Source organism: Capsicum annuum, chromosome 5 (genome assembly GCF_002878395.1).
Source record: "Capsicum annuum cultivar UCD-10X-F1 chromosome 5, UCD10Xv1.1, whole genome shotgun sequence".
NCBI classification, from domain to species: domain Eukaryota; kingdom Viridiplantae; phylum Streptophyta; class Magnoliopsida; order Solanales; family Solanaceae; genus Capsicum; species Capsicum annuum.
In genome coordinates this window covers 8,436,158-8,448,971 of record NC_061115.1, presented here as the reverse complement: position 1 = coordinate 8,448,971, position 12,814 = coordinate 8,436,158, and the positions used below count along the sequence as shown (strand labels likewise).

Genomic DNA, 12,814 nt, shown 5'->3' with positions numbered 1-12,814 from the left:
CAGGCCATTTGTAGTTCGAATTATAGCAAAATTTTGATGAATATCAAAATTTGCCCTAGTGTAGGATTATGGTAACATTGAGTTCCTTCGAGGATGATAACAAACTTTCAGCACAAATGAAATGGATACGGGTGCAAGTCCGAAATGGGCTGTAAGAAGTAGCTGGGGATGAGGAGACATTAGATAGTGATATCTGCTGAGGATCTTGAGAGAAAAGAAGATAACGGTTTTTTTTTCAAAAATTACCCTAGTGTCAGACTAATACGGCACTGGGTGATGACAAAGAAAATTATAAAAATGAAAACTTGAGTTGAGTCGAGTTGAGTTTCTTCGTTAGAATCCTTGACGTAGCTAGGGATGCTTGACATTCCGCTAGATTTCCCTAGTTTGCTGCTAAGAGGGTAGTTCCACGTTGTACTGCATGGTCCTGCAAAACAGATAACAGGGTGAAAAGTAACTGTTGTTTGAAAATTTATAAATTAAAATTGTAATGTAAAGTGTAGATTTTAGATATTCAAACTAATATTGTCTCTGTCTGTGGAGGCCTTCGACTGGAGGGGCAATAATTGAAATGTAGACAGCCTTCGTTAACTGAAATGTAAATAGCCTCCGTCAGCCTGAATGTAAATAGCCTCCATCGGCTGAGCAGCTACTTGAATGTAAAGATCGTCCATCGGCTGAAATATAATAGCCTCTGTCGGCTGAAATATAAATAGCCTCCATCGGCTGAAATATAAATAGCCTCTGTTGGCTAAAATGTAAATAGCCTCCATCGGCTGAAATGTAAATAGCTTCTGTCGGCTGAAATGTAAATAGACTCTGACGGTGGGATATTTGCCCAAAGGTAGACTGCCTCGTATTTGTCAAGGCGGCCCTCAGTCTGAACAAGATAACGGTATTGTTGCTGGAACTTGATGTTGTTGTGATAGTGGCTTTCTTGCATACTTGCTATGGTGTGGGCCTCTGATTGGCAGACTGTGCTTTGTTTGCTGAAATGCAATTCTCTAATATGGCGGAGTGTTGCTTTGCTTATATACATTCTTTGATTTGTGGTGGGTCGTCCCCCTTGCTGGTGTATAACTTTCGATATAGCGGAGATTCGTATTGCTCATTCGCATTCTTTGATATGGCAGAGTATCACTTTGCTTGCTTATGTACAGTCTTCGAAATGTGGACCTTGACTTTGTTTTGCTTATATACAGTCCTCGGAATGCGGAAGCTAGACTTTGTTTGCTTATGTGTAGTCCTTTGGAATGCGGAAGCTTGACTTTGTTTGCTTATGTACAGTCTTCAAAATGTGAAACTCGACTTTGTTTGCTTATATACAGTCCTCAGAATGCAGAAGCTCGACTTTGTTTGCTTATGTACCGTCCTTTGGAATGCGGAAACTTGACTTTATTTGCTTATACACAGTCCTTTGGAATGCGAAGCTTGACTTTATTTTCTTATATACAGTCCTTTGGAGTGTGGAAGCTTGACTTCATCGAAGTCAGATAACACTCTCCGATTTACAGAGTTATTCGGGGTAGTTAGATGATAATTCTTCGATTAGCAAATTTATTCGACGCATTCAGGTGGTTGGCTCCGATTGGCAGAGTTTTGTTGGGACAAGTAAATAACCTAATCTTCCTATGAGGATCCTTTTTTCTTAGTTTTTGACCCCGGTCTTCAAAATGTACCTGCAAAAGAATTTGAATAAAACTGTTAGAGCTTGTGAGGATTAGTATAAATGTATCTATAGAGAATAAAGTAAGGGAAGAATATTTGGCTCATCTCGTAGTGGTAAGCCACATGATGCCCCTGATCCTATCCCAAATCTTGACTTGATGTAGTTTTCCAATTACTATTTTCCTGCGCTCAAAGAAATATTCTTAGTTGGGAGGGGGTGTTTATTTGTGTCGACTTGAAAATCCTGGCTTTGTTTACGGAATTCTCTAACACTCCCTCGGTTGCTCAATCATTCTCAAATCTGGAGTCTCAGTAGGTGGGAAATTTGAAAGTATAGTGAAATATATATATATATATATATATATATATATATGTATATATGTTTTCGCAAATATATTACATATATACTAAGTATATATAGTAATCCTTTGTCATTTTTAGATTATGACATGATTCAAAATCTATTGGCCTCCATTTGTTGATCGTGACCCATGTAGCTTCATCCTTCGGGTGGAGCTGTTCTGACTGTCGATGCTATGACGATTCTGGCAGTGAGATCTCTTATATTCTGAGGCTATACTATGAACAAAGGGGATTTTCCTTAAGGTAAAACTGAACCTTTCAGGTTGCCTACGTATCCTTAAGATAGGAATTAGGTCTGTGTGTAGTTCAAATACAATGAAAAAGGTGAAAATATGCAGTCCAGTGACCGAGCTTGACTCAGGCTACCTATGTATCCTAAGAATAGGAATCAGGTCATAACGTAGTTCAATTACAATAGGAGAAATGAAAATATGAAATACAATGACCGAGCCTAACTCAGGCAGCCTATGTATCCTTAAAATAGGAATCAGGTCATAACATAGTTCGATACAAAATATAAAGTAAATTAATGCAATGACCAAGCCTGACTCAGGTGCCTACGTATCCAAGCGAAATCAGATCAGGTCGTAGTTTAGTACAATAAAAAGGTAAAATATGAAGGGGACCAAATCTGATGTGGATTGCCTACGTATCCCGCTGTGGGAAGTCAGGTGGAGCGTAGTTCTAAGTATATGAAAGGATGATGTTTTCTGGGTTTTTTCTAAAGGAAACTGAATCCTATGTGGGCTGCCTACGTATCCCCCCATGGGAAATCAGGCTAATACGTAGTTCTGTTACATTAGAGAAAAATGTAAAAAGTACACAAAAATAACTAGTCCTAATGTCTTCAAATGTAGTACTTCATGATGGCGTCTGAGTTGATCGCCTTTGTGCTTATTGGGCCGTCCATTTCTACAAGGATTACTGCTCCTCCTGAGAGTACTCGGTGAACTATGTAAGGACCTTGCCAATTTGGCGTAAATTTTCCTTTGGCTTCATCTTCAAGAGGGAATATCTTCTTCAATACTAACTCTCCCGGTGTGAATCGACGAGGCTTAACTTTCTTGTTGAACGCTTTGATCATTCTATTTTGATAGAGTTGACCATGATAGACTGCATCCAATCTCTTCTCATCAATGAGCATCAACTGCTCGATCCTACTATAAATCCATTCAGCATCGTCTAGACCAATCTCCTGAATGACTCTCAATGAAGGTATCTCTACTTCTGCAGGTATCACTGCTTCCGACCCATAAACCAACTTGTAGGGAGTTGCCCCAGTAGAAGTTCTGATTGTGGTGCGATATCCAAGTAAAGCATATGGCAACTTCTCATGCCATTCCCCATTACCGTCCACTATTTTCCTCAAGATCCTCTTGATATTCTTGTTTGTAGCTTCAACCGCTCCATTCATTTTTGGTTGATAAGTCGTGGAATTTTGATGAGAGATCTTAAACCTTTCGCAAATCTCTCTCATCAGGTCGCTATTAAGATTGGCTCCATTATCTGTTATGATTGACTCTAGAATTCCAAACCGACAGACTATGTTTTGTGAATAAAATCTGCTACCACCTTCTATGTTACAGCCTTATGTGTTGAGGCCTCAACCCACTTTGTGAAGTAGTCGATAGCGACCAAGATAAAATGGTGTCCATTGGACGCAAGAGGCTCTACGGGCCCAATAACATCCATGCACCAAACAGTAAACGGCCAAGGAGAACCCATCACATTGAGTTCATTTGGCGGAACTTGTATAAAGTCTCCATGAACTTGACATTGGTGACACTTCTGCACGAATCGAATGCTATCCCTCTCCATAGTCATCCAAAAGTATCCAGCTCTCAAAATCTTCTTCGCAAGTATGAAACCATTGATGTGGGGTTCACAAGTTCCTGTATGTATCTCCTCTAAAAATATCATGGCCTCTGTGGCATCAACGCATCATAGCAATCCTAGGTCTGGAGTCATCCTATATAGGATTTCCCCATTGAGAAAGAAGTGATTGGCCATCCTTCTTAAAGTCCTCTTCTTCTTGTCAGTAGCGCCTTCTGGATATCCTCCTGCTCCAAGTAACCTCTTAATATCATAGTACCACGACTTTCTATCTGGCTCTTTATCTATATGGAAATAGTAGACTTGTTGGTTGTGTATCTCCACTTTGATGGGATCGATGTAATTCTTATCTGGATGCTGAATCATTGAAAATAGTGTCACCAAGGCATCAGCAAACTCATTTTGAATTTGATGGACATGCTTGAATTCGATCTACGTAAACCTTTTGCTCGATTCCTTAACGCACTGTACATAAGGAAAGATTTTAACATTCTTGGTGGTCCATTCTCCTTGCACTTGATGGATCAACAAATTTGAATCTCCTATCACCAACAGCTCTTTAATGTCCATGTCTACTGCCATCCTAAGCCCGAGAATGCAAGCCTCATATTCTGCCATGTTATTTGTGCAAGGAAACCTTATCTTCGCCAAGATTGGGTAGTGCTGACCTATTTCTAAAACTAGGACTGCTCCAATTCTGACTCCTTTGAAGTTCGCTGCTCCATCGAAAAACATCCTCCATCCATCATATGACTCTAAAATGTCTTTTCCTGCAAACAACACCTCTTCATCAGGAAAGTAGGTCTTGAGCGGCCTATAATCTTGATCTACTAGATTTTTTGTGAGGTGATCAGCTAAAGCTTGTCCTTTAACAGATTTTTGTGTCACGTACACAATGTCAAACTCACTCAACAAGATCTACAATTTTGCCAAATTTCCAGTAGGCATTGGCTTCTGAAATATGTACTTGAGTGGATCCACTCTCGAAATTAGGTACGTAGTATACGCGGATAGGTAGTACCTTAACTTTTGCGCAACCCAGGTCAATGCGCAATAGGTATGCTCCAACAATGTATACCTAGCTTCATACGGTGTGAATTTCTTACTCAGGTAGTAAATAGCTTGCTCTTTCCTCCCCGTATCATCATGCTGCCGTAACACACATCCAAAGGCATTATCCATAACAGATACATATAACAACAACAACTTTCCTGGTTTTGGTGGAACCAATACTGGTGGGTTAGAAAAATATTCCTTGATTTTGTCAAAAGCCTTCTGACATTCTTTGGTCCATCCAGTGGTGGGATCTTTATTCAATAGCTTGAATATTGGTTCACAAATTATCATGGACTAGGCTATGAACCGACTGATGTAATTGAGTCTCCCCAAGAAGCTCATTACATCCTTTTTGGTCTTAGGAGGTGGTAAGTCTTGGATTGCTTTTATCTTGGATGGGTCCAACTCTATTCCTACTAACAATGAATCCCAATAACTTTCCCGCGGGATCTCCAAAGGAGTATTTAGCTGGATTCAACTTTAGGCCGTACCTTCACAGCCTTTCGAAGAACTTTCATAAATTATCCAAATGGTCGAAACTTCTTTTAGATTTGATGACGACATCATCTACGTACACTTTGATTTCTTTGTGAATCATATCGTGCAAAAGAATAGTCATGGCCCTCATGTACGTTGCACCGGCATTCTTAAGTCCAAATGGCATTACCCTGTAGCAGTATACGCCCCACGGAGTGATGAAGGCTATTTTTAATGCATCATTCTCCTCCATCAAAATTTGATGGTATCCCACAACACAATCAACAAACGACTGCAACTCATGTTTCGCACAATTATCAATGAGAATGTGAATGTTTGGGAGAGGGAAATTATCTATTAGGCTAGACTTGTTGAGATCCCAATAATCTACACATACTCTTATCTTTTTGTCCTTCTTTGGTACGGGCACGATATTGGCCAGCCAGGTGGGATAAGTTGTGACCCTCACGACATTGGCTTCTATCTGCTTGTTCACCTCCTCCTTGATTCTCAAACTCATATCAGGTTTGAATTTCCTCATCTTTTGCTTCACTGGTGGGCATGCGGGGTTAGTCGGTAGTCTATGCGAGATAATATCAGTGCTTAGACCAGGCATGTCGTCGTAAGACCAATAAAATACATCAATGTATTGCTTGAGAAGACTTATCAATTCTTGCTTCCTTTTAGTATCCAAGTATATGCTGACTCATGTTTCCTTTGCCGTTTCTTCGTCACCCAAATCGATGACTTCAGTTTTGTCCATATTAGGCTTCTTCTGACTCTCAAGTTGCTCGATCTCCTGCGGCAGTTTTTCAGGTATCATGCTCTCATCGTACTCCTCATAATCTTGTTCATTAATTGCATATTTCTCAACGGATTCGTTACATGTCATAATCGTGGAACGAGGATTTTTATTAACATTTGTGCTGAAAAGTATAAAAAGTGAGTAAAGTAAATAGATATTAAACATAGGAAAATAAGTTTTGAAAATAAGGACTTTTTATTAAAAAAAAAAAGCACTGTGCTTTGGCAAGAGGCAAGTGGCAAAAGAGCTTTGGCATGATTCAAGACTCGATTGATCATGCAATCAAAAATATTTTTTTTTAAAAAAAAAAACAAACGACACTCCCACACTACCAAGACTCCCGACGAAATAGGGATGGACTGATGGTCCAGTTCTGCAAGGCTTCCCCAGGCTTGGCATAACGGATGGTGAGCTTCTTGAAAGCTATCTCTGATTCTTCTTCGATCACGGCCACAAAAAAATTTCCTTTTCCTTCTGTGATATCTTCATCATCTATTTGTTCTGAAACCAGGACTTGGGCTGGCACAAATATCCTCATTCCAAATCCTTTACTGCAGGATGCTCCAGAAATAGGCTTATATCCAAGCCCTGTAGTACCCTTCTGTTTCTTTAATTGAATTGGATTGACTATACCATTGGCTCTGTATCCTAGAACTGTCTTGGGCTGATACCCATATTTCAACATCTCCGACACAACTATCTTTTCAGTATTCGACAGTTTTGCTTCATCTGGCATTGCTTTCTCATTTATCTTTGTTGCTTGCATGATCTCCAGAGTATGGAAAGTGGCTCCATCTAACTCCTCGATGACTGAGACTAAATTGATAAAATATATGGGATGATTGAGTTCTCTATGGATAGTAACTTCTGTATAACCCCATTCAAACTTCACGCACTGATGGATAGTGGAAGGAACGGCTCTTGCCATATGGACCCATGGCCTTCTCAACAGCAGGTTGTAGCTAGATGACACATCTATGACCTGAACTAAGATAGGAAATTCCGCTGGTCCTATCTTCAGTGTTAAGTAAATTTCCCTGATGACACTCATTTGCAACCTATCAAAGGCTCTAACCTTAACCCTACTCTCCCTAATATCTTTTATATTCATACCCAAATCCCTCAAAGTAGAGAATGGATAGATATTACAACCCGAACCACCATCGATCAAGACCCTGTTCACAATCTTTTCATGATATCTGACCGCAATATGAAAGGATTTATTGTGTGTAGCCCCTTCTGACGGTAACTCATCATCATGGAAAGAGACCTTATTCGCCTTTATCACTCGCCCGATTGCTGCGGCCAAAGTCTTGCTAGTTGTCTCCTTTGGTATGCTAATCCCAGATAACACTTTCATCAAAACACTTCTATGGGCTTCAGAACTCATAAGCAAAGACATGACGGATATGTGGGCCGGTGTCTTCTTGAGCTGATCCTCGACCGAATAGTCCTTGGGCTGCATTTTCTTCAAAAATTTTGCAGCTTCAGCATCTGTGAATTTCTCCTTGGGTTTTGATCTTTCCTGATAACTCTATGATTTGGTTCCTCTGGCGCATAACACCTTCCCGACCTGGTCATCCCTTGAGCCACAACAGTGTCTATCATTTTTCCCTTAGTTTTATCTTGATAGTCCCACGGGACTGCCTTAGTGTCATAGTTGGTCCTCCCAATAGATAAATTAGTCACTACAACTCTCGACAGATAGGTCTGAACAGTTATAGGCTCCCTCAACTGAACTGTGATAAATAACTGTGATGGGGATGCAGTGGCGATCTTCTCTGCGCTCCATATAGGCATAATAGTTTCTTCCAAATCATACTCCTCCTCTAGAGTAATCATGTTGACTTCTCGATTTCTATGATTTGGTAAGGGGTTATTATTCACATTAGGAGCTGCGGCGGTGCATTTGATGGTACCACTTCTTATCAGAGACTCAATTTGATTCTTCAAGCTGTAACAGTCTTCCGTGTCATGCCCTTGGACTCCTGAGTGATAGGTGCACCTCTTGCTACCGTCAGAATTTTGAGAGGGTGGATCAGGGATCTTTCCCTCAATTGGATGCAACAAACCGGCAACCCTCAACCTTTCAAATAACTGGGCTAGAGGTTCTGCAATCGGTGTGTAGGTGCGGGTATTTCTGGCTTCAAAGTTTGGACGTGGTCTGGGTGCATAGGCTGGTCTATTTTAGTGAGCTAGAGTTTGGGCAGGGGCGTATGGTCTTAGTGGATTTTTGTATGCTAGAGCTGGAGGTGGATTATAATGTGGTTGAGTATTGTATACTGGGACATGTTCAATAATTTGGGGATTATTAAGGTAATGGTGGGAAGAATTTCTAGGTCGGTAGTATGGTGTGATGGCTGAGACGTCTTCCCTCTTTTTCTTATTACCATTAATGGAACCAATCTACATGGCCTTACTCGAAGCTTGCAATGCAACCATAGATTGGATCTTCCTCGACTTAATGCATTCTTCTATAAAAGGACCCATTTTGACCAATTCCGCGAACCTTTGGCCCATCATCGACATCATCTTATCAAAGTAGACTCCCTCTTAAGCTCGGATAAAATACTTGGAGAGTTCTCTTTCATCTAGTGAAGGCTGGATCATAGCAGCCTCGGTCCTCCAACACCATGCGTATTCTTAAAATGATTCTGATGGCTTCTTCTGTATGTTGGCCAATAAAAACCTGTCTGGGGCAATCTCAGTGTTGAACCTGAAGTGACTCGTGAAGTTTTCAGACATTTCCCTCAAGTCACGCCACTTACGGGGATCTTATCGGGTATACCAAGTCAAAGCTTCTCCCGACAAACTTCGAATAAATAGCTTCATCCTTAACTTCTCGTTCCTTCCTACTCCAACCAACTTATCGCAGTAGGCCTCAGGTGTGCATGTGGGTCACCTTTTCTATCAAACATATTGACCTTTGGTGGTTCGTATCCCTATGTCATGTCAATGTCTGGATGAATGCATAAGTCATCGTAGTCCAAGCTTTTAGCCCCTGTAGTAACTTGCATTTTTTTGAATGCCCTTTTTAAACTTTTGAGTTGTGTTGCTATCAACCCTTCTTCACTTGATTGGACATCTTTTCCTAACCCTGGATATAGATCAGCCTCATATGGAACCTTAAAAGTCACAAATGCTGCAAAGGCAGGAGCTTCGGTAGTGTATATAGGTGGCATAGGTATCTCACAAGTGACATGTGCCTCGGGTATGTGCTGCATCTCTGGATGGATCATAACAGTAAAGTTGTGAGTAGGAAATGGATAACCAGGTGCCGTTCCAGCAATGGGTTGGAAAGCAGGCGGTGCTTGAGCATGTGGTATACTTTCTTGGTTAGCAGAAGTGCCTGGAGGTAATTCAATACTTGGAGCCTGCGGCTAAGCGGGAAAGCTAGATATTGTAAGCTTAGTTAGATCTCGCATTTGACAGAGTTCTTCTTTTAGGACCTTGATATCCTGTGCCATATTGGCTATTTGATCATCATTCTGAGTATCTGAAGGCCCTTGAGAGCTCTCGGTATCATCCACTGGGATCATCGCAGTCTTGTCTCTATTAGTTATTTTGTCTTTTAATCAAAGGTTGTTTTGGGATTCCGCCAGTTTTCCAGTCGACACAAATCAACTTTTTTTTAGGTTAATAAATAAAAGAAAGGAAGAAAAGAAAAAAGCAAAAGGAAACTATGTTAGTTTGGGCAATAATGAAAATGTAACAAGTAAGTAACACATATATACACCAAGTTGGCGACATCCAAATGCGTCCTAATATAGAGCCTCTTTTTTGCCAGAGGTAGGCCTACGTTTCAATAAATTTGATGATAAATGGTCTATTTAAAAACATTTGGATTTGAGAATAATCACAACTTTCATTGAACAATAGTGTTTCAAAAGGTTACATCAAAATAGATCAATGACAGCTTGAAAGAAAGTGAAAGGATGGCCGCAAGGGCTTATAATGGGGTGGGCCATATGGCTCTTTTTAGGGAATATAAAAGTACAATAGGGCAGGAAGTATAACGCTAGGTGGCATCATCATCATCATCTCTTCCCTCATCAAAATAAGATTTTGGATGGTACTCTGGGGATCCTTCTAAGTCATGATCAGGTGCGAGTCTATATTCATCACCCCCCTGTCTTCGGGATCATAAATATTGGAGCCTATCTTGAGCCTTCCTGAGGGTCTTCTTCCATCCATTTTGGGTGTTCCTCAGGGTCTTCTTCTTCTTCTTCTTCCTCCTCTGGGTTTTCCTATGGATCTTCTTCAGGATCCTCCTAGATCACTAGAATTAGATAATCAACAGAACCTGGGATTATTTGGTTATACATGGGTGTAGTGAGATCCATGAGGGAAAGCACCTCTTTTTTAACCCATTGGACCCACCAAGGATCTGTGAGTCCACGAAAACCATCTTTGCTCGATCTGGCTACGTGACTCACGGTGGTGCGCCATGCATAATCTTCCAGTGTGCACCATTTCTCTCCTATTTTCAACATAACAATGTAATCCCACTCTATTTGCAGGTTTGCCACTCGTGCAGCTGGAATCAAAGTACCATAACTGTCTTCATGAAGTACCATTGTGGACCAAAGCGGGATATCCTGGATGATCCCAAATTGTCTAAGAACCCGCAGAGGTGCATATGGTTGGATACCACGTAGCCCAATCAGCTCAATGAAGTACAGATGCCTAGTTCTGATGAAGGCATATCCCCCCATCCAAGAGTACTTCCATTGGATGGAATCCCCAGTAAGATTGGTTAAAAACTCACGCCACTCCTCCTCCCCAGTTAGCGCAATCCAATACCTTAAACGATCCTCATGACTTTGGATCCGGCTGCGTGCATCGATCATATAGTCCATCTGTGGAAGGCGCCACTAGAAGTGTTCTATCTCCTAGATCTATAACAGTAGTTTGCAACCCACAAAGAAGTCATGTCCCCTAGAGCAGGAGGATAACGACTGGAATACCTCTGCAAGTATCATGTGCACTAAAGTGAGCCTCTGTGGATCTGCAAAGACATTCATTACCACCGGCAGAATATTAATGTCGTCTCATTGGGAAAATCATTCTTCCCAAAAATGCCAAGACAAAGACCCTTGGTTGCATATGCACCCATTGTCTGCGGGTACAAACAAACTCATTCTTGTGCTCGTCATAATTCTCTATTTGGCCGAATCTTCTGAAAAGGTAATCCAGTTTTACCTTTCCATCCTCCATGTTCCTTAGTGAAGAAAATATATCCAATCCCAAAAGTCTCAAGAAATCCTCCTTCCTTATAGGTGACGGGAGTACCGGCAACTTTCCTTGAAAAGGCAGCTCAGTAAATTCACAGATTTCCTCCAGGGTAGGGGTTATCTCGAAGTCCAAAAACCTGAAGGTCATTTTGTTTGGGTCCTGGAACTCCGTCAATAGTGTAATGAGGGTCTTATTGGCTCGAACCCTCATTAATGACAATAGAGCCCCCAAATATTCCCGAACTTCCGCACCATGTGCCACATGGATACTTTTCATACGAAATAGAGCGATGCGAAAGGTTAACATTAGTGCTTTATTATGCGAGAAAAAATGATCTATGACTTTTACAAGAATATAAAGTTTCGTGATATATAAAGTTAAGTGTGTAAAGAAATTATTTACCGGGTAAAGAAAATATCATTTTAAAAGTATGTAAGAAAATAATTTATTTATAAATTATCATGTATATCCCAAATATAAAAATTATTCGTTTCGAAATTAAATTCATACCAATGCATTTCTCGTGAAAAGTAATCAAATAAAAAAGGGTGAAATGCATTGACGTGTTAGTTTGGGTAATGGAGGAAGTCATGCAATTGTTCATTTACTTATATAAAAAAGATACAAAAATAGTACTTAAAAGAAAAAGGGAATAGAAATATTTACATGTAACAATAATCAGTGCAATTGATGATAATAATAATCCTACTTTAGAAGAAGATGAATATGTAATAGTGGCAATAACGACATGACAATGTGTATTTACATACCTTGCATTTTTTTTGTTTGTTTGAATTTTCTTTAATTAAATCTGGACAATTGAAACTAGTAAAGGAGATGAATAAAAGGCAAAGTGTTAATAAAAATTTAGTCTATTTAGATGAGTTAATATTTGATAAACAGTATCCTGAGAGAAGTTAGAGTTTTATCTATTCATGAAAAGTAATATTAATTTTCGAAGAAAACATGGAGAATGTAAAGCTTGTTATTTTAACTAACTATTATTTGCCAGGTAACTAATTCGTCAAAGATTAATACGGCTGAAATCCCTTTTATTTCAGAAGAAATCCTTTTAGCTAGTCAGGCGTTAATTGCGAAAAAGGCGAGGATGTTTATTTCAAAGGAAAATCGTAAAATCTAAATCAATACGAACACAATAAACAACAAAATTCCAATAATCAATGATAACTAATTACCGTTTCAAGTGTTAACAAGAATGACGACATAGCATGGATATTAAATAAAGAGAAGGGACTCAGAGATACTAGACTCCTAACGAGTTTGAATTTTCAAGTATTCGCAATCCCGAAGCTCTGCAATCCTAATAGCTATTGACCCGATGTTGGGTCAAAAATGAGTTCCGATAAGAAACTCCAA

The 12,814-nt window shown here is 39.9% G+C and overlaps 1 pseudogene; it reads right to left on the bottom strand.

Annotated features, from left to right (window-relative positions):
* Positions 1-2,878: 2,878 nt before the first annotated feature.
* LOC107871605 lies at positions 2,879-3,951 on the bottom strand (annotated as a pseudogene).
* Positions 3,952-12,814: the final 8,863 nt, after the last annotated feature.